The following is a 21,412-nucleotide window of genomic DNA, read 5'->3' as shown; positions in this document are numbered from 1 at the left end:
ATAGGGGGGCAGGCGCGAGGGTGCGACATGGGAGAAATGGGGAATGCACGCCAAAATTCCCCATTAAAAAAGGGGTGCACCAAGGTTGTATATTGGCGCCACTCCTTTTTAATTTATATATTAATGGCGTGGCTGACCATCTAATGAAACTTGATGTAGATTACCCCCAAATAGATGGTAGTGCTGTTCCAATTTTACTTTATGCAGACGATGCAGTCATCATGGTAAGAACACAGTTAGGCCTACAGAAAGCACTGTCTAGTTTTTCCGATTTTATGAGGTTAAGAGGCCTAAAGATAAATGTGGGAAAGACCTTCACCATGTGCTGCTCGTCGAAATCTAGTATCCAATGCAAAACTTTTTTAAATCAATCAAAGGTTAGCCAAACAAAATCATTTTCATATTTAGACATTATGTTTAACTGCAGGGGTACTTGGACGTCTGCCATATCTACCCGCAACCTGGCTTTTTCCCGAGCCATCAGTGCATTGAAGCAATTTACAAACAAACTGGGCGGCAAACCGGTCCAAACCCTTCTTGATATTTATGCTGCAAAATGTGTATCTACAGCAACCTATGGCACTGGCATATGGGGGATGGCGAACTCCCAAGAGATACAGACAAAGGAAAATGCTTTTTTCCGATATCTCCTGGCTGTTCCGAGGTCAACCTCGAGCACCATCTGTCAAAGGGAGCTCGATAGGGTCCATATATCTGATCTAATTAAAATTAGCCCAATTATGTTGTGGCATAAGATATGGACCTCAGAAGACACAGTTTTTAACAGACTAATTATTGGTGACTGCATGAAATTATAGGGGGCCAATAATATTACATGGTTGTCCTATGTCAGAAACGTTTTAACCACTTTAGGTCATCCAGAATTATTTGATTTCCCTATTTCATGCGAATCAATCTCTAAGAAGTTTCTTAAGAGAAGCTGCCTGGCCCTACTGGAAGACAGACGTGATCTGTCCGAGAGAGGCAAACTTAGTATCACACAACATCATCTGGTGTTACATGGACAGGGCCTACACCAATATTTATCCACAGATCACTCGAGCTATACTAGATCGCTGTTATCTAGGATGAGAACAGACAGCTTTTTTAGATTGATAACTTTTCCGAATATAAATGATTGGATTCGCAATTAATTAATTGCCCATGTGATGACGTTTCAGTACAGTCCAATATACATTTTATCTTCTTTTGTAAATACTTTACCTGGGGAAGAAAAATATATTTATTACCCCTTTTAAAATCATGGGGCCTGAGGCAGTGTAGACCTGCTCTGTTTAAGTTGTATATGATACAAGATGATCTGATTATTTTAGTAGCAGCAAAGTTTTTAAAATATTTAATTAGATGCAGATTGTCGATGCAATAGGGAGCGGCAGCTGTATAACGTATCTAACTGTACATGATGTATTTTTAACTTATTGATTGTATTGTTTTGCATTTTAGGCCTGTGTTGGCTTTTTATAACATCTGTTTATCTTGTACAGTTTTCACTCTCTAGTATTTACTACAGTGCGGTTTTTATGCTAAACCATTTTTGTTTTTATTGCCCTTTATTAAATGAATTGATTTTATATTTGTCTGTAATTGAAATGTTTAAATATGCTTATATGACTTGCCTTGTAAAGTCGAATAAAGCTACCTTTGAATTGAATTGAATTGAAATTGTTATTGCTGGGCCCTCATCAGGAACGGCATCCATTGATAATGGAGGGCAGACTTCAGCTGATGGCTTGGAGGCTTTCAGGGAACAGTGGCTGTTGCCAGGCGTTTCGAGCAGGACTGCCGATTTTATCAGGCAGGCCTGGGCGCCATCCACAAGGAAACGGTATTCCTCAGCCTGGAAAAACTGGGTGGATTGGTGCATGGAACGACACTTGGATCCCGTGGGGGCAGAACTTCCCCACGTGTTAAACTTTTTATCGGATAAGGCAGCGGACGGATTGGCTTACAGATCGGTGAATAACTTCCGGTCCGCCATCTCAGCGGGGCATGTACAAGTAGACCGGAAACCTGTAGGCATGCACCCAGTAGTTTGCAAGTTGCTCAAAGGTATTAGGGTGTCCAATCCCCCAAAACCCAAATACACAGGTTTGTGGGATGTGTCTTTAGTTCTAGCATTATTTAACAAATGGCCTGTCAATTCACTATTAACTAGGAAACAGCTAGCGGCCAAGTTAGCCATGTTACTTTGCCTCTAAGCATGTAGGCGTTCGTCGGACGTGCGAGCTCTCGACGTAACAAGTAGAGTATTCACTCCGGAAGGAGTTTCCTTTACCATTACAGGACGCACAAAGACAATGTCACGTCATATTAATTACAATGCATTTCATGATAATGAGAAGTTGTGTGTAGTTCAATGTTTAAAAACGTATGAGGAATGCACAAAGGCCATTAGGCCGCAGGGCTGTTCACAATTGTTAATTGCTTTGCAAAGACCTTTTAAAGCTGTGGCGGCTGCCACCATTGCCAGATGGCTTTGTTATATCATGAAAGAAGCTGGCATTGACATTACCATATTTGGTGCTCATTCTGTGAGAGGCGCTATGGCCTCAAAATCATTCATGTTGGGTTCCAGCATCCAGGACATTATGCATAGTGCAGATTGGTCCTCAGAGTCCACTTTTAGGACGTATTACTATAAGCCGGTGGGGGATACTACCTCTGTTGTTTTCAATAAGCGTTAAACTAGCATAATCTGAAGCCTCCGGTCCTGTAATAGAATCAAAAATTTGCTAACATTCGTGCCAAGAATTTTCAATTCTATTAAGGACACGGAGGCGAGGATTATCCCACCCGGCATGGTTACTGTGTACCTGCTTGCCCACCCAGTTGTTTCGGTGGTTACGGTATCATCTCCTTTATTTCAGGTTCAGACAAGAAAGCAGACTGAACGTAGAAGATTGCCAGGAAATTCAACCTGAGATGTTTTGTTATTTCTTCCATGTTGGAGGAGTTATGGAGTTTCAAGTTACTTTGGACTTGTTCGCTTCAAAGAAAGAGGAAGATGGCTGCACGCAAGGAGTTCTTATGGACTATGGGGGCGTGCCTAAGTACATGTCATGATGGGATATGTAGTTGTTTACTGTTATTGAATGAAAAATACGTATTTTCATTGGCTGTTGTGAGTTTTCAGTAAAAGAATGAGAAGCATAATCCTCGCCTCCGTGTCCTTAATAGAATTGAAAATTCTTGGCACGAATGTTAGCAAATGTTTGATTCAAGTTCAGAACTAGAAGGAGATGGTGTTTCCTTGATTTCCTTGTGATCAGTCTCTCTTTCAGGTGACACGTCTTCTTCGGAATTTCCCTCGTCAGACAGATTTTCTCCAAGGTCAGGGTGTCTCCCACGGGGGCTCATGAGCATGAAAAGAAAAAACGAGCCATCAGTCCTTTCGTTAAATAAGATGCCCAATTCGGTGGTTTAACACGCATCTGAATCAGTTCCGGGGTCACTCGTGAGGATAGGGGGGGAATTTGGTGTCTAGGAGAATGGGGCGGGAAATGTGCACTATGGGTACCTGATGTCACACTATATTCTAGTTCAAACAAAATTCGGCAGTGATGATCAATCTCCTGTGAGGACAGTGAAAAAAATGAAAATGCACTTGTTCCCGTATTTACTCGATCAGCATTCTCTCCCTCCTTCCCCCTTTCACTCACCCCTCTCCCACCTCCCCTGCCCTGAGCCACTCACCGGCTCCGCCGCAACTCTCCTGAGTTGCGGCCACCCTACCGCCTCCTCCTGTGGGGACCACCAGTTTTCATACCTCCTCTCTTCTTCTTCGTCTTCCACCTCATCTTCTCTTGGTTCCTCGTCTCCTCTCGATTCCGCGTCCTTCGGCTTTACCATCTCTTCGCTTGACAACTTCCTTTTTTCTCCCACCTCTTCGCACCCGCTTTGCTGTGATTGGCTCTTTTTCTCTTCCGCCTTGGAACCGCTTTCGGGGTTACTCTCTCCCACTTCCTCTGTGACGTCCCGAGAGGCTTGATCCTGTGTGGGCAGAATACGGAGGGGAGTGTTTAGCTTTCTGAAGGGTGTCATTTGGGTCCTAGCTCCTACAGGTAAGCTGGCTCCGTTAGGATATAGGGGCCAGGGACGAGATCCGCTCCGCGCCCCCTCACAGTGAATATTAACTGTCTAACACTAAACTCAGATAAGACAGAAGTCTTAATAGTTGCTGATACTTACTCTCAGTGGACATCCAGCTGCTGGCACATCCCTCTCAGCACAAGCCTTGATTCTGATTTTTCCCAGTAAATCCTACGTTTTATTTATGATCAAGATATAAGTTGCTCTACTGAAAGTTGCTAGAGTATTACCGTCTTACTTGTTTTATCTTAAGAATCCTTAAAAGCGATTCTTCTACATTTTCTTCCTGTCAGAACTTGTTTCACAGTAATCAAAGCAGTTATTGATTACTTAATCCACTTATATAATTCCCTTATTTGGACCCCCTTCAGCATCAGCTTCATTGGTTGCAACTTGTTCAGAATATGGCAGCCCAAAGCATGCTAAGACCAGCCTGCTTGACTCCATCTCTCATCATACTAGGCAAATTTGTTTGCACATCACCAAGCCGGCTGACAAAAAAACCTCTGTGTTTGTCACAGGCCCTTTATGTTCAGTTGCCTTAGTTCATCACACGTTTGGACGTCTCTTCAAAACCCTTGCATGCTCTCAGATCAGCTACTTCAGGTCAGCTTGTTGTTCTTAGAATCCATAGACAGAGTAAGGGTGGATCGACATTCACTAACATGGCTGGAAAAATGAGTAGTTCCTTACTGCATAATGTTCATTCTACCTTTAATTGCCCATATTAGAGAAAATGCTTAAAACTGGGTTATCATCTCTAATTATGTGCTGACAGTTTCGATTTTTTTAATTTCCCAGGTATCCTACCACCAGGATGCCAGAATAGGTAACTGGGGCTGTACAAAACCTATAAATACATAAATATATAAATATATTTGTTTTTAAGAAATCTTTCTCAAGGTATGAAAGTTCTACGGTTGTGGTTCTTGCACGTACAATTCTAGTGCACATGTATTGGGCCACACCCTTAATTTGCCAGGTCCTTCGTAATGTTTCATAAGCAACGTCCATTTGACGACAAACCTTCAACTTTTTTCTTCCCTCTGGGAATCCGATGTCACCACCCTTACTTGTGACAGCTACTCGCCCTATCTGCAGAAGACCCATGCTGCTGACATTCAGACGAGTATGTGCGTAGATTATAAAGCAAGCGCATGATGTTTTTCCACTTTTCTCATTCGACTCTAGAGTGCAATTACCACCACTTTTCCAGGAAGTAGACATTTTGTTAATGTACAGTTTTTGAAAGGATTCTTAGAATTGTATGTATTGGGAAAAGAATGGTAAGCATTCCCGCACATTACAGATTTAGTCCAGGAATTTGGCAGCTGGAAGGGACATCATATTTCTTTAAATTAAAATACTAATGCAGCTGAAACTCTACTAGTTAAATTGGTCTCCGTGACATGAGGATGAAAGAGTTTTTAATACAATTCCCCCTTGATTAAGTTGTGGAATGCTGAACAAATCAATGTATTTTCCCACTCCCTGGATGTAAAAATGAAACTTGGCTCATTACACCCTGCCAAAACCGCGCAATCACCAGTTTTTCAAGATATACTTTGAGTCCTTACTAGTATTTATGTTGACATTTCTTAAATTGTGTTTTATCATGAAATATATGCCGTTTCAGCAACCCAAATGCCTCATATACATTCTAAAAAGATGTACATACTGGGCCTTGCCACTAAAGGAACACTATACAGTTTGTGACGCTACTGTGTCAGAGCTAAGCTTTATTGACGCAGCTTTTAATTCATGACTCCACATTAAAGTGGGAATGCTAGCCTACCTTCAAACCTGGTGCAGTAGCTCAATAGGTTGTTGTATTTTCTACATAGCATGTTACCTATCTGTCCCTATTTCAAATGTCAAGACCGTAAGGGCCTGATTCTCGAACTGTACTTTGTAGTACTGTTTGTAATATTACAAAGTGTAGTACGAAATGCAATTCTCAAACTACATGCATAGCTTTTACTCCACACTCCCTATACATTGAGGGGCATATTTATGTCAAAGTAGCACAGCACAGCAAGTCGCCTTCCTGCGCTGCGTTACAGAGAAAGGGCAGGAATGTGCCATATTTATCACAACATGGGGCATTCCTGTCCTTTACCCAGCGCTGATGCGCAATAGGAGCGCCAATGCTGGCACCCATGGCCTGTAATGGTGTCTCCGTTGCATGCAGGATTGCTTTTGTGCAGGGAGGGGCATATTACTCTATCTGTTTGTGCTTCAGAATACATCTATTTCTAATTGTTTCGCTTCCCCTCGGAAGGTGTCTAATTCTGGAACATTCCCAGGTCTACCATGAACTGTAAATCTGTGAATGTTTCAAAATCCATGGGAGCATCCATGCAACACCCATGAAATGCATCCCTGGGGCAGTGTAACGCAACGCAGCAATTTGTACTGCGTTGCGTTACTCCTGATTAATCAAGCCACTCAGGGCCACGCGAAATTACCTTGCATGGCTTGATAAATCACATTTTGGGTTTGGTCACACATGTACCTCGTTACATGGTGCAAACACAATGAAAACCATAGATAACTATGCCCCTATGTGTGCAGAGTTCCGCGCCCTGACTGTGGAGTTTACAAGGCACACATGAGTATAGGGAGTGAAGAGTCGTAAACATCTGCTTGTAGTTTTTCAATCCCGAAAATTAGGAAACTTACTATAAAATGTAAGTTTACCTTTAAAAATCATGCCCAGAGTCTTTCATCCTTCCAAGATTGACAGCATGAGTTCATATAGAAATTAAAGACAGAGTGGTAATTCAATGCAGAATGAGTAAAATGCAAATAGGAAATAAAGCACATATAACATTTTTTACTATGGGGAATAGAGCAGGTGCTGGGAATACAGTGAACAAGATGTGAACAATAAATGTAGGACAGAAATGAAAAGCAGAGTGGATTTTAATCAAAATGTCTGTCTGTCTTTTTTGGTATTTATCTTTACCAGAAACGTGCTTGAAAAAACAAATGTTGAATTTCATCCCATAGAAATAACTCGAGAATGGTGATTGGTGTTCCTTCTTGACAATAGGTTTTCTTCTTGCGTTACCTACTTGACAAAAACAGGGAGAAAAATCTTTGCTCTCACTGGACATGCCAATGGCAAACATTGCTTTTCCTTGTTGCGTGCCTAGGTGAGTTATTTTAGTTTATTTAGAGTAGTTGAAACTGGCATGAGGACACCTGACCACTGAGTGAAGTGTTGTTTTGACTCAGACTAGTTGACCATCATCCCAATCCCACCTTTCTGTACCCTAACCTATTTAGGGCCTTATTTAGTGTTTGACAGATGGAATTTACTTTTCTGAATGGCAAAAGACAATACCTCTGCATTCGCAAGGGACCTCCGCCCACCAAATTTAGAGATGTTCACCAGTCCTGCAAACTCTTTACATTGTCAGGAACCATTTGTTAGACCTGGCATCATTGGCGTTAGTCTCCCTTCAATTTTGACGGATTGCCTCCTCTGTATTGATATGTTTTCCCTCTCATGAGAGATATACTCTCATGAGAGGGAACAATAGAAGCCTACTGTTGGAAAAGGTGTCACCTCTACCTGGCAGGAAGACACACCGGCTGTGAGCTTAGAAGGTGAGCTTTAAAGGGGAAGTCACATTTTAATAACAAAGGGTGGGGACACACAAAAGGGCAGCTCTTTTATTCAGATACAAGGGTAGGCTTTGGTGGACAGAGAAGGGAGACAAGTTGCCAAACCAGATTTCCGTGGCCATCTATCCCTCAAGTAGGCTTCCCTCTAGAGTAGACTACCAAACTCCACACACCGAGAGATGGATTTTACCATCTTGGCAGTGGGAAGAATTGTGCCCTCAGGGATAGCTAGATGCCGCACAATGCAGAAAGTTGTGCTCAGGCAGGAAAGTACCTGTTAGCCCATTGTCTAGTAACCACCACATCCTCCTAGGGCACTTGCTGGGCATAGATTTTGCACCCCTGGCTCCCAGACCTCACCTGGACTTGAGTAAGGACCGAAAAAGGACTGCCATGTTGTTTGCTGGACCTTGTAAGAGAAGCTGCAACATCTGCTGGACTGCACCTGCTGATCCTTGCAATAGCGAAGAGAGGACTGTGTCTGTTGCACCTGGCTCATGGAAAAGTCACTCCCGAGCCCCAGACACCAGAGGTGAACTCCAAGAGTCAGTTGGCTGGCTTCTTTTTAAAGCACCATGGCCACAAAACCTATTGAAGTCATTCTGACAAATCAGTAGCCACAATCAATGGATTGCAATCTGACTGCCGACGTGCAGCCCCGACGACCGAGTCCTTATGCTCTAAAGTTGCACCAGAGTCTGCTTGACATGGGAGAGTCATCAGAGAGAAGCTCAGTTTCCCAAGACAGACACTGGCCATCACCAAACAAAACTGTTGCTCTGTGATCAGGGACTAGTAGTCCAGTAGCAACTAGACTTTTGCTGAAGTCAAGAAGACTTTGAGGGACATTGATCCCAGTGTCCAAAGTTGTTCCACCAGGACCGTGAACTGAGATGTGGCCATAGGAAGCACCCCGTCAACCACAATGCATCCTCAGCATCATACAGCATCTTCAGCAACCTGTATCCCTTGCATCAGGACCACTCTTTTGTTGTTATTAGAGCTTCGCCGATAGAGCCTGAAACTGAACTTGAGACTAGAGACTACTTTGGTGACAAAGTAAATGCCCTAGAAATTCTTACTATCCCCCTAGGCATCCTCTCAGCCAGAGTGGGTCGGCCCCAAAGTGGGCCGGAGTACCGAAACACAGCTCTTTAAACATTTTACAAAGTTTCTGCTAACCACTGTAGTTGCCAATAATTGTTTGTATATTCAGTAGCTGTCATTTGCTTTTTACTTAAAAATCTCTGGAATCTTTGGTGAATTTTCTTCATTTTGGTGTTTAAAAATTCATAAAACTAATATTTATTTTTATAAATTGATGTCTGTTTTCTTTAGTGTTTTTTGACTTTCCATTGTTGTTTTGGTACCTCTAAATGCTTTACACATGTTCCTTTGTTTAAGCCTGACAGCTCATAGCCACAGCTGCTCAGGGTCAGTTTTATTCTTACCATCATGGTAATACTTTGAAGTATATTTTAGATTATTCCTGTCAATAGTTATACTTCATTAAAGTATTCACATGTTAGCCTATGGAGCAAATGTACTACAATGATGAAAAACACAATTGTCAGGTCTTTTTTCATCAGAGTATATACAACACCTTTTAAAATGTCCCTGCTTATCGTTAAAAGGTACTTTACCTGTGAGACACCGAATGGCTGCCTTAGAGGTTACTTTTATCTAAAAATAAGGTAGTTTAGGGCTTGGAAGTACCTTTCAATTCTAAAGTTGAGTTTGCCTATAATTTAATTTTAAAAGCAGCCTGAAAAGCAGGGAAGCCTTTAAAATGGCAGCAGGCAACCCAGCAGTGCACCCTTCAGTGCATTAAATCTGCTGGGCCTCTAAACCTACATGCCATAACGTAAACAAGGGACTATTATGTAGGTTGTCATACCAATTGCAATTGCATCTAATTGCAATACATATTTTACACAGACCACTGGCCCTGGGTCTGGTTAGCAGAGCCCAGGGCAAAATCAGACTCAGTTACCATCAGTATCAGTCAAAAAAACTGGGGTGATCAGGGCAAAAATGATGACTTTATCAAAGATGGCAATTCCTCCTCTGCTCAAAAAAAATGTATGCTAAAGCCTTTCAACAGTTACTTGCTGAGTGAATGTGGGAGAGCGGGCCAGATAAATGAACGAGGAGGCTGCATGTAATGTGCCAGTCGGCGACTTTTAATTATTGATTCAAGTGCAAAACTAGAAGGAGATGGTGTTTCCTTGATTTCCTTGTTATCAGTCTCTCTTTCAGGTGACACGTCTTCTTCGGAATTTCTCTCGTCAGACAGATCTTCTCCAAGGTCAGGGTGTCTCCCACTGGGGCTCATGAGCATAAAAAGAAAAGAGGAGCCCACTCACCGGCTCCGCCGCAACTCTCCTGAGTTGCGGCCGCTCTCTCGCCTCCTCCTGTGGGGACCACCAGTTTTCACACCACCTCTCGTCTTCTTCGTCTTCCACCTCATCTTCTCTTAGTTCCTCGTCTCCTCTCGAATCCGTGTCCTTCGGCTTTACCATCTCTTCGCTTGACAACTTCCTTCTTTCTCTCGCGTCTTCGCACCCGCTTTGCTGTGATTGGCTCTTTTTCTCTTCCGCCTTGGAACCGCTTTCGGGGTTACTCCCTCCCACTTCCTTTATGACATCCCGAGAGGCTTGATCCTGTGTGGGCAGAATACGGAGGGGAGTGTTTACCTTCCTGAAGGGTGTAATTTGGTTCCTAGCTCCTACAGGTAAGCTGTCTCCGTTAGGATTTAGGGGCCAGGGACGAGATCCGCTCCGCGCCCCCTCACAGTGAATATTACCTGTTTAACACTAAAATCAGCTAAGACAGAAGTCTTAATAGTTGCAGATACTTACTAAAGAGTGGGCATCCAGCTGCTGTCACATCCCTCTCAGCACAAGCCTTGATTCTGATTTTTCCCAATAAATCCTACGTTTTATTTATGATCAAGATATAAGTTGCTCTACTGAAAGTTGCTAAAGTATTACCGTCTTACTTGTTTTATCTTAAGAATCCTTAAAAGCGATTCTTCTACATTTTCTTCCTGTCAGAACTTGTTTCACAGTAATCAAAGCAGTTATTGATTACTTAATCCACTTATATAATTCCCTTATTTGGACACCCTTCAGCATCAGCTTCATTGGTTGCAACTTGTTCAGAATATGGCAGCCCAAAGCATGCTAAGACCAGCCTGCTTGACTCCATCTCTCATCATACTAGGCAAATTTGTTTGCACATCACTAAGCCGGCTGACAAAAAAAACCTCTGTGTTTGTCACAGGCCCTTTATATTCAGTTGCCTTAGTTCATCACACGTTTGGACGTCTCTTCAAAACCCTTGCATGCTCTCAGATCAGCTACTTCAGGTCAGCTTGTTGTTCTTAGAATCCATAGACAGAGTAAGGGTGGATCGACATTCACTAACATGGCTGGCAAAATGAGTAGTTCCTTACTGCATAATGTTCATTCTACCTTTAATTGCCCATATTAGAGAAAATGCTTAAAACTGGGTTATCATCTCTAATTATGTGCTGACAGTTTCGATTTTTTAAAATTTCCCAGGTATCCTACCACCAGGATGCCAGAATAGGTAACTGGGGCTGTACAAAACCTATAAATACATAAATATATAAATATATTTGTTTTTAAGAAATCTTTCTCACGGTATGAAAGTTCTACGGTTGTGGTTCTTGCACGTACAATTCTAGTGCACATGTATTGGGCCACACCCTTAATTTGCCAGGTCCTTCATAATGTTTCATAAGCAACGTCCATTTGACGACAAACCTTCAACTTTTTTCTTCCCTCTGGGAATCCGATGTCACCACCCTTACTTGTGACAGCTACTCGCCCTATCTGCAGAAGACCCATGCTGCTGACATTCAGACGAGTATGTGCGTAGATTATAAAGCAAGCGCATGATGTTTTTCCACTTTTCTCATTCGACTCTAGAGTGCAATTACCACCACTTTTCCAGGAAGTAGACATTTTGTTAATGTACAGTTTTTGAAAGGATTCTTAGAATTGTATGTATTGGGAAAAGAATGGTAAGCATTCCCGCACATTACAGATTTAGTCCAGGAATTTGGCAGCTGGAAGGGACATCATATTTCTTTAAATTAAAATACTAATGCAGCTGAAACTCTACTGGTTAAATTGGTCTCCGTGACATGAGGATGAAAGAGTTTTTAATACAATTCCTCCATGATTAAGTTGTGGAATGCTGAACAAATCAATGTATTTTCCCACTCCCTGGATGTAAAAGGGGGGCTTGGGGGAGGGAGCTGACCGAAGGGAGGTCTCCTCCCCCGGGCGGTTTGGGAGGGTCACGAGGGGTTTTTGCATGTAGGCGCCAGAAGGTTCTAGATTTGGGCTGGCCTAGTAGGATTGGCCAGCCCAATTATAAACTCCCCTTTCTCCGCCCCCTAGCCACCATTTTAGGTTTGGTGACCTGGTGGCTAGGAGGGCTGTAGCGTTTTTGTGTCTGGTGATTATCTGTTGTCTTTAGGCTTATTGTCTTTAGCTTCTTTATTGATAATTTACGATGGCAGATCCTCGTGTTGTGGAAGCGATGCGGCTGCTGGCTGAGGCAGGGCGTATGGATTTGGTTGCTGGAGGTGTGCCGGCGCGTCCCCAGCGTCAGGCCTCCGCCGGTGTGGTTGCTGCGGTGCTGGCGTGCTCGTCGCCGAAGAGGAGACGCCCGAGCCAGGTAAGCGAGAGGGGCCGGTCCCGTACGAGGAAGCCGGCCCCTCAGAGGGTTGCGCGTGTGTTATCCAGTGAGGCGGAAGCTCCGGCGGTATGCGGCGCTTCTGTTGAGGGCGGGAGGGGGACGCGCGTAGCTCCGGCGTCGCAGGTAGGTGTTGCGGTGGGGGCGGGGGGGGCTCCGGGCACGTTTGGCGCTTTGGTGGGGCAGGCGCGTATTTCTAGTGACGCGCTGCTTCCCCCACCGGTGTTTCAGGCGGGCGCTCCCTCTTTCTCGGGACCGCGGATTTCAAGTGCCGCTTCGGTGGGAAGGCGGGGTAGGGGGGGCCGGGGAGGGAGCAAGAAGCGCTCCGCTTCGGACCCACTGGTGGAGCGGCGCGTGCAGCTTCAGGAGTCCGTCTCTGCGCGTGGTGCGCGCAGGGGCTCTTTGCCATTTGTGGTGCAGGGATCAGGCCAGGAGCAGCTGGTACACGGTGGGCATAATGTGGAGTGGGCTGTTGAGGAGTCTCAGTCTGCTCCTGAGGCGGCACATATACTGTTAGGGACACCTCCCACCCATGTTGTCTATGAGAGGCAGGCTGGGGAGACGAGGGAAGCAAACATGTTGATTTCTCATGGTGAGTTGGGCTACAAGGGTTTAGCACCTGGTATTGGTCACGTTGTGGTTGGACAGGCTGCTGATACTGGGATGGGGGATGTTGAAGGTAATGTGGGTAGCCCATTGTTGTTTTCTACCCCGGGCTCTGCTGTGGGTCCTGCATTGTCTGTGGGGGGGGTGCTCTAGGGGAGAGGGTGAATGGGCCCAGATGGGTGAAGGGGGTTCTGTTTCTGGTTTGGTTTCGGGGCAGGAGGTTTCCAGGTTGGGTGGTTTTGGATATTCTGGTTTCCTGGAGTGGGATGACAGTTTTCAAAGGGAGGGTAGGAGCATATCACAGGTGGGCCGTGTCCACTTGCCTTGTGATATCAGTCTGGTAGGACATACACGCGGTGCAGGGATTTCAGGGTCTGGAAGGACGGTTGTAGATACAGCTGCAAGGGTTTGCCAACCTGTTCTGAGTGGTTTAGGGGGTGCTGGTTTGCAAGGACCTGGTATGGGGCCTTCAGCGGGTTTTAGACAGGGGCGTGGTGGGCCTGTTCAGGGGGATGGGGATGTTCCCAATTGGTCAGGTGAGGCAAGAGGCCCATATGTTATGTTTGGTTCTCCTGGGTGGGATCATTTTGGTACTGCAAGTTTGGCGCAACGTGGTTTACAGAAGGTGGGTGAGGGCCAAGTTTGGGGGGCGGGGGCCCCTCTTCTGGTTTCCTCTTCGGCGGTGGCAGAGGGTAACTTGGATGTGAGCGATGATGACGAGGTGATAGGCGATTCTCCGGTCCGGGGACGCCCTATGAGGGGTTGTCCTAGAGGGAGTTCTTTGGACAAGTTGCAAGGGAGGGTTGTTGAGGCTAATCTGCAGAGGTCAAGGTCTGTTTCAGGTATTGTATACAGGGACCCTAGCACACCAGTCCAAACTTTTTCTTTTCAGGATAGGAATAGGTGCGGCGGTCCAGACTTGGCAGGGCGCGGTCCAGTCCACTTTCGCCAAGGTGAAGCGAGGAGAATGCCTAGCGCGGCCCTCTCTGTTCCAACGAGGGAGCCCGCCGCGGCCAGCACACGAGGGTCCGGCGTGACCCCGCTGGCCCCACCGAGTAGCAGGTATAGGTGCCCTACCTTACCGGCGGCTATGGAGCCGCAGAGTCAGCGCCAGGGGAGGTACGGGCGTGTACAGTCTGCTCCCCCTCATGGAGTTTCTACGCATAATCTTAAATGTAATATGGATGATGTTGGGTTTGGTAAGACCCGTGGTGTGATGTTTCCTGATGAACCTGATTCAGTGGTTCTGGATTACGATGAAGAGAGTCCCGAAGAGGGAGAGTTGAGGGACGTGGAAAGGGGGGTGCCCTCTCACGTTGTTGAAAGTGTTTTTCAGGCTCCAGTGGTGCATAAACAAGTCAAGGAGAGACGAGAACGCGGCCCGTCAGTCAGGGCGCCTCCAAGACGTGACACAGTGGTTTCGGCATCACAGGCGGAGCCGGGAAGAGTGGTCTCTTTGTTGCCAGGTGAGCAGTTAGCTGCACAGGCCAAACCAATTATGGTGTCTGTGGGCACAGGTGGGAATGAGGCTGTTGGGGTGGGGGAGGGGCGGTTGGTGAAGGGACGTTATGTGAAAGACACCGCGGTGGGCACGGATGAAGTGCTGGACACTGCAGGTAAAGTGGACAATAGTACTGCTACAGAGCCTTCAGGTAGTGTTAAAGAGCCAGTGGCAAGTAAAGAGTTGAAAATTAAAAAGTTGCCCTATATGGGAGTCACAAAGCCTTTGGGGGCTCATTTGATGTTGAGTACAAAAGAAAGAATTTGGAAGGGTGAGTATGTGGAAATACTTAAGTTACTACACAGAGAAGTACGGTCCAAAGAAGGGTCCAAGGAAGAAGAATTTGAGTTGGCAAAACGACCTAGAGTTCCTCTAACTATCGAGAATTGGACAGCTGCCTTCCTAATATATGCCAGTGTATATTGTGAGAAATTCCCAGAGCGCAGCGTGTCCCTTTTTAAATACATGGATGTAATTCGCAAGGAGCAGCTTACTGGGGGGGGGTTTGCTTGGTCTCAATATGATGAGGAGTTCAGGGCTAGAATGGCTTGGGATCCAGAGGCCAAGTGGGGGGAACTGGACACTGACTTATGGCAACATACGATGGGGTCGGCTTCAGGAGGTAAGACGATTTTTACTGCAAGTGGTCTCCCCATCATATACCGGCCCTTTCAAGGCAAGCCCACCAGGGGAGGGGTGGGCAGTGGCTCCACTACACAGCCTGCAGTCGGCACGTGCTGGGAGTTTAATAAGGGTTTCTGTACTAGGGAATACTGTAAATTCAGGCACGAGTGCTCAGGTTGTGGTAAGCGACACCCCTTGTCTAAATGCTGGGAGAACAAGCCAGGGGGGGAGCATCAGGGGACTCAGTCAGGTGCAGGGGGTTCGGGGACTTCCCAACATTCTGCAGGTGGTAGGGGATTCAGAGGTAATCGGGGTTCTGGGTCCAAGGGCTCATACACCGGTTAGGTTGGAGAAGTTGCGCCTTGCCCTTAGTGTATATGATAATGCAGCTGCGAAACAAACATTGTTGGATGGTTTCGAATTTGGTTTCAAGTTAGGTTACACAGGTCCTAGACATAGAAGATGGTCTGCTAATCTGAAATCTGCATCTGAGCATAGTACAGTGGTACAAGACAAGTTGAATAAGGAAGTACAGGAAGGGAGGATGGCTGGCCCTTTTCACGATTGGCCGATCCTTAATTTAATCATATCACCTATTGGAGTGGTCCCGAAGAAAGATCCGGGACAGTTCAGGCTTATACAACACTTATCGTGGCCGGAAGGATCGTCGGTCAACGATTTTATTGACCCAGAGGCTGTTTCGGTCTCTTACTCTTCAGTTGACGTCGCCATGTCACTCGTTGTGACCGCGGGCGCAGCTGCTGAGATGGCCAAGTGTGATATAAAGTCTGCCTTCCGGCTGCTGCCTGTCCACCCGGACGACTGGTGTCTCCTGGGTATACAATTTTTAGGAAAATGGTATGTGGACAAGGCTTTGCCGATGGGCTGCTCCATATCTTGTTCTCTTTTCGAGTGCTTCAGTACTTTTCTACAATGGTACTTTATTCATCAGTCTGGTCATTCACTGGTAACGCACTACCTCGATGACTTTTTCTTTGTCGGGTCCCCGGGCTCCGCGGAGTGCCAGTCTGCTCTGGACACCTTCCAAGGGCTCATGGAGGATCTGGGAGTCCCTTTGGCTCCCGAGAAAACTATGGGTCCTGACACGGTCTTGTCATTTTTGGGGATTGAACTTGATTCGGTGGCAATGCGGGCTCGCTTGCCTGAGGACAAGAAAGTGAAGATGCTGGATTTGCTGGACGATATGTTAGCAAAACGGAAAGTGTTGGTGAAAGAGGTTCAGGTGTTACTAGGCCATCTCAACTTTGCTTGTAGGGTCGTGAGAGCAGGAAGGACTTTTTGTCGCAGATTAGGCAGGGCTCTTGCTGGTCAACATTTGCCTCACCATAGGGTTCGATTGTCTGCTGGAGTCAAGGAGGATTTGAGAATGTGGAGATTTTTTCTTTCTTCCTTTAATGGTGTTCCTTTGCTCAGGGACGTTGATTTCCAATGGGATGTGCAAATGTTTTCAGATGCAGCTGGCAGTGATGGTTTTGGTCTGTACTGGAATGGAAGATGGTGTGCGGAACGTTGGCCGGATGATTGGTTGAATGGTGGCCGCAGCATTGCCTTTTTAGAGCTTTTTCCTTTGCTGGTGGCTTTGACACTGTGGGGGGAGGTCTTGGCACATAAGAAAGTGCTTTTTCGTGTGGACAACATGGCTGTGGTGGACATTGTTAACCGACAGTCTGCCAGGGACGAACAGGTGCTGAAGCTCATGAGAGTGTTTGTGCTGGGTTGTTTGAAACACGATATTCACTTTCGTGCTTTGCACATTCCTGGGGTGGACAATGACATTGCGGATGCTCTGTCTCGTTCACAGTGGGGCAGATTCCGTGGACTGGCGAGGGAGGCAGACCCAACACCGACACCGATGCCGATTCATCTGTGGCACGTAGGCAACGTCGGGTCTTACAACTGGTGGTAGGTTCCCTGTCTGTGTCTACGCGTTCTGCTTATTCTCTGGCCTGGAGGGAATTTCTGGAGTCTGGCGCCTGTAGGCGTGAGGAGGTTTGGCGTCGTTCGGAGGATGTAGTGAATTTCATCTTAGACCTCATGGACAAAGGGCTTACTAAGGTGACTATTGCCGGTAAATTAGCGGGGATAGCATTTATGGGCAAGTTATTATGGGGTTATCCTCCGTCGGCGGGGGAGATTGGCAGGAGAATGCTCGAGGGTTGGTCCAGGGAACAGGGGCACACCAGTAGACTTAGGGCTCCTTTGTCTTGGCAGATCCTGGCTCGTTTAATTACTGTTCTCCCTGAGGTTTGTTCAGATGACTTTGAGTCATGCTTATTTTCCATGTTAATGGCCTTCATGTTTTTTGGAGCTTTTCGTGTTTCAGAGTTGTTAGGTTCAAAAGGCAAGTGTGGCCTATTTTGGCGGGATGTTTTCTGTTTTGAGGAGGGGGTGCACATATGGTTAGCCAGCTCTAAAACTGATCAGACTAAGAAGGGAAAGGGAGTGTGGCTGCAAGCGCGTGCTCCTAGGATTACTTGCCCTTTGCTGCTGGCGCGGCGCTGGCGTTCTTTGTGCGGGGGCGGTGATGATGCTCTAGTATTTCAACATATTGATGGCACTCTGGTTACAGCATATCAATTACGCATGGTTCTGCGCAAAGCTTTGGAACATCTGGGTTTGGATGGGAGCTTATATGGGACACATTCCTTCCGGATTGGGGCTGCAACTGAGGCTTTTAACAGAGGTTGGACTCAAAGGGATATCATGAGGCTGGGGCGTTGGTCTTCAAACTGCTTTCAGCGCTACGTGAGAAGTCAGACGGAGGAGGCGCATGCGTCATCTTCCTTCCCATGAGCTCTAATTCTGTTTTCTTTTATAGGTTCTGTTGCTGGGCCTCGTTCTCCGGTGGTGACGGTCTGGATAGTTGGGCATTCCTTTGTGAAGTGGGCCCGAGTCCAGGCAGCCCAGAGTTATTTTGGAGAACTTCTAGGTTTTAATGCTAGTATGTTCAATGTGGTTTGGAAGGGGAAAGGTGGGATGCTCTGGAGAGAGTTAATCCCTTGTCTTAACAACAATATGGTGGGTGGGCTGTGTCCTGATATTCTGGTCATCCATCTGGGGGAAAATGATCTTTGCGCTACCAAGGGTGTGGTGTTACTGCGGGCTATTAAGAAGGATTTGGGCCTTATAAAAGAGCTTTGGGCTGGGTGCCATGTTTATTGGACTGAGTTGATACCGCGTAGGATCTGGAGAGGAGCGGTCAACCCCAAGGCGGTGGACAGGGCTAGGAAGAAGGTCAATTCGGAGGTGTCGCGCTACTGCCGTGGTCTTGGCTTCAGTAGGATTTCCCATAGGGAAATTAAGTTTGAGACTGTGGAATTCTTTGGAGATGATGGTGTTCACCTGTCCAGAGTGGGGATGGACCTTTACTTGTTGGAATTGCGTGAGGTTTTGGCGCGTTCGCTAGCTATGCACCGTTAAGGTTGGTTCGGTTCTGTTTCATTTTCCGGTGGGGGGGGCAGAAAGGGAGGTGGTGTAGTTTCCCTCCCCCTCCTTCCTTTCTGGGTGGCGGGGTTTTTGGTTGCCCCGGTGCTGTTTATGGTAGATTGTTTGATGAGTATTGGATTGATGTTTTGATTGACAGGTTCAGGGGAAGTTGGTCTTTGTTTGACCGTTCAGGTTTTGGGGGTTATTGGCAGGAGTGAAGGGTCAGGCAGGGTTTATGGTTAAAGAGGGCCTGGCTTACAATATGTGATTGGGGTTTTGATGAATAAAGGGGTTAAATGATGACGTAATGATTGAATTAATGACGTAATGTTTATTGATGATGTTATGTTTATATTGTTGTTGTAATGTTGTAATGCTGTATTGTTGGGTGGGGGAGGGGTCAAAGAATTTTAGGGGAGGGGGTGGGGGGAGAGGGGTCCGTAGTTAATTATTTATTTAGTGAGGGTTAGTTTTGTAAGGCGTTGCCGAGGTTTTATAATTGTAATGTGCACCTGTTTCTAATAAAGCGGCCTTTTACACACTCAAGAACAATTCTGGTCTACGTTTCTCCCACCCCTCGCCCTCCCTCCCAAGGGGGGCTTGGGGGAGGGAGCTGACCGAAGGGAGGTCTCCTCCCCCGGGCGGTTTGGGAGGGTCACGAGGGGTTTTTGCATGTAGGCGCCAGAAGGTTCTAGATTTGGGCTGGCCTAGTAGGATTGCCCAGCCCAATTATAAACTCCCCTTTCTCCGCCCCCTAGCCACCATTTTAGGTTTGGTGACCTGGTGGCTAGGAGGGCTGTAGCGTTTTTGTCCCTCCCTCCCTCCCATTTAATTATTATTCTCTTTTCCTGGGTCTTTTCTTTCCCCGAAAGTTTTTTCTTGTTGGACTTTTTTCTTCCCTTTTTGAATATTTTAGGGCTGTTTTCTTAGATTCAGGTGTGCAGGTTTTTTTTTCTTGTGATCCTATTGTCGCTAGGAACAGGTGCTGGCGGGGTTTTTGGTTGCCCCGGTGCTGTTTATGGTAGATTGTTTGATGAGTATTGGATTGATGTTTTGATTGACAGGTTCAGGGGAAGTTGGTCTTTGTTTGACCGTTCAGGTTTTGGGGGTTATTGGCAGGAGTGAAGGGTCAGGCAGGGTTTATGGTTAAAGAGGGCCTGGCTTACAATATGTGATTGGGGTTTTGATGAATAAAGGGGTTAAATGATGACGTAATGATTGAATTAATGACGTAATGTTTATTGATGATGTTATGTTCATATTGTTGTTGTAATGTTGTAATGCTGTATTGTTGGGTGGGGGAGGGGTCAAAGAATTTTAGGGGAGGGGGTGGGGGGAGAGGGGTCCGTAGTTAATTATTTATTTAGTGAGGGTTAGTTTTGTAAGGCGTTGCCGAGGTTTTATAATTGTAATGTGCACCTGTTTCTAATAAAGCGGCCTTTTACACACTCAAGAACAATTCTGGTCTACGTTTCTCCCACCCCTCGCCCTCCCTCCCAAATGAAACTTGGCTCATTACACCCTGCCAAAACCGCGCAATCACCAGTTTTTCAAGATATACTTTGAGTCCTTACTAGTATTTATGTTGACATTTCTTAAATTGTGTTTTATCATAAAATATATGCCGTTTCAGCAACCCAAATGCCTCATATACATTCTAAAAAGATGTACATACTGGGCCTTGCCACTAAAGGAACACTATACAGTTTGTGACGCTACTGTGTCAGAGCTAAGCTTTATTGACGCAGCTTTTAATTCATGACTCCACATTAAAGTGGGAATGCTAGCCTACCTTCAAACCTGGTGCAGTAGCTCAATAGGTTGTTGTATTTTCTACATAGCATGTTACCTATCTGTCCCTATTTCAAATGTCAAGACCTTAAGGGCCTGATTCTCGAACTGTACTTTGTAGTACTGTTTGTAATATTACAAAGTGTAGTACGAAATGCAATTCTCAAACTACATGCATAGCTTTTACTCCACACTCCCTATACATTGAGGGGCATATTTATGTCAAAGTAGCACAGCACAGCAAGTCGCCTTCCTGCGCTGCGTTACAGAGAAAGGGCAGGAATGTGCCATATTTATCACAACATGGGGCATTCCTGTCCTTTACCCAGCGCTGATGCGCAATAGGAGCGCCAATGCTGGCACCCATGGCCTGTAATGGTGTCTCCGTTGCATGCAGGATTGCTTTTGTGCAGGGAGGGGCATATTACTCTATCTGTTTGTGCTTCAGAATACATCTATTTCTAATTGTTTCGCTTCCCCTCGGAAGGTGTCTAATTCTGGAACATTCCCAGGTCTACCATGAACTGTAAATCTGTGAATGTTTCAAAATCCATGGGAGCATCCATGCAACACCCATGAAATGCATCCCTGGGGCAGTGTAACGCAATGCAGCAATTTGTACTGCGTTGCGTTACTCCTGATTAATCAAGCCACTCAGGACCACGCAAAATTACCTTGCATGGCTTGATAAATCACATTTTGGGTTTGGTCACACATGTACCTCGTTACATGGTGCAAACACAATGAAAACCATAGATAACTATGCCCCTATGTGTGCAGAGTTCTGCGCCCTGACTGTGTAGTTTACAAGGCACACATGAGTATAGGGAGTGAAGAGTCGTAAACATCTGCTTGTAGTTTTTCAATCCTGAAAATTAGGAAACTTACTATAAAGTGTAAGTTTACCTTTAAAAATCATGCCCAGAGTCTTTCATCCTTCCAAGATTGACAGCATGAGTTCCTATAGAA

The 21,412-nt window shown here is 45.8% G+C and overlaps 1 long non-coding RNA gene across 1 annotated transcript in view; it reads left to right on the top strand.

Annotated features, from left to right (window-relative positions):
- The window catches only part of LOC144791097 (uncharacterized), a 192,855-nt gene extending 189,695 nt beyond the window's left edge, over positions 1 to 3,160 (top strand). The window contains exon 4 of the long non-coding RNA XR_013602296.1: positions 2,889 to 3,160. This is a non-coding gene — a long non-coding RNA (uncharacterized LOC144791097). The remainder of the gene's footprint in view (positions 1 to 2,888) is intronic.
- The last annotated feature ends 18,252 nt before the right edge of the window (positions 3,161 to 21,412 follow it).

Source organism: Lissotriton helveticus, chromosome 11 (genome assembly GCF_964261635.1).
Source record: "Lissotriton helveticus chromosome 11, aLisHel1.1, whole genome shotgun sequence".
NCBI classification, from domain to species: Eukaryota; Metazoa; Chordata; class Amphibia; order Caudata; family Salamandridae; genus Lissotriton; species Lissotriton helveticus.
Note: the sequence above shows the minus strand (reverse complement) of the source record. Positions and strands in the feature narration are given on the sequence as shown.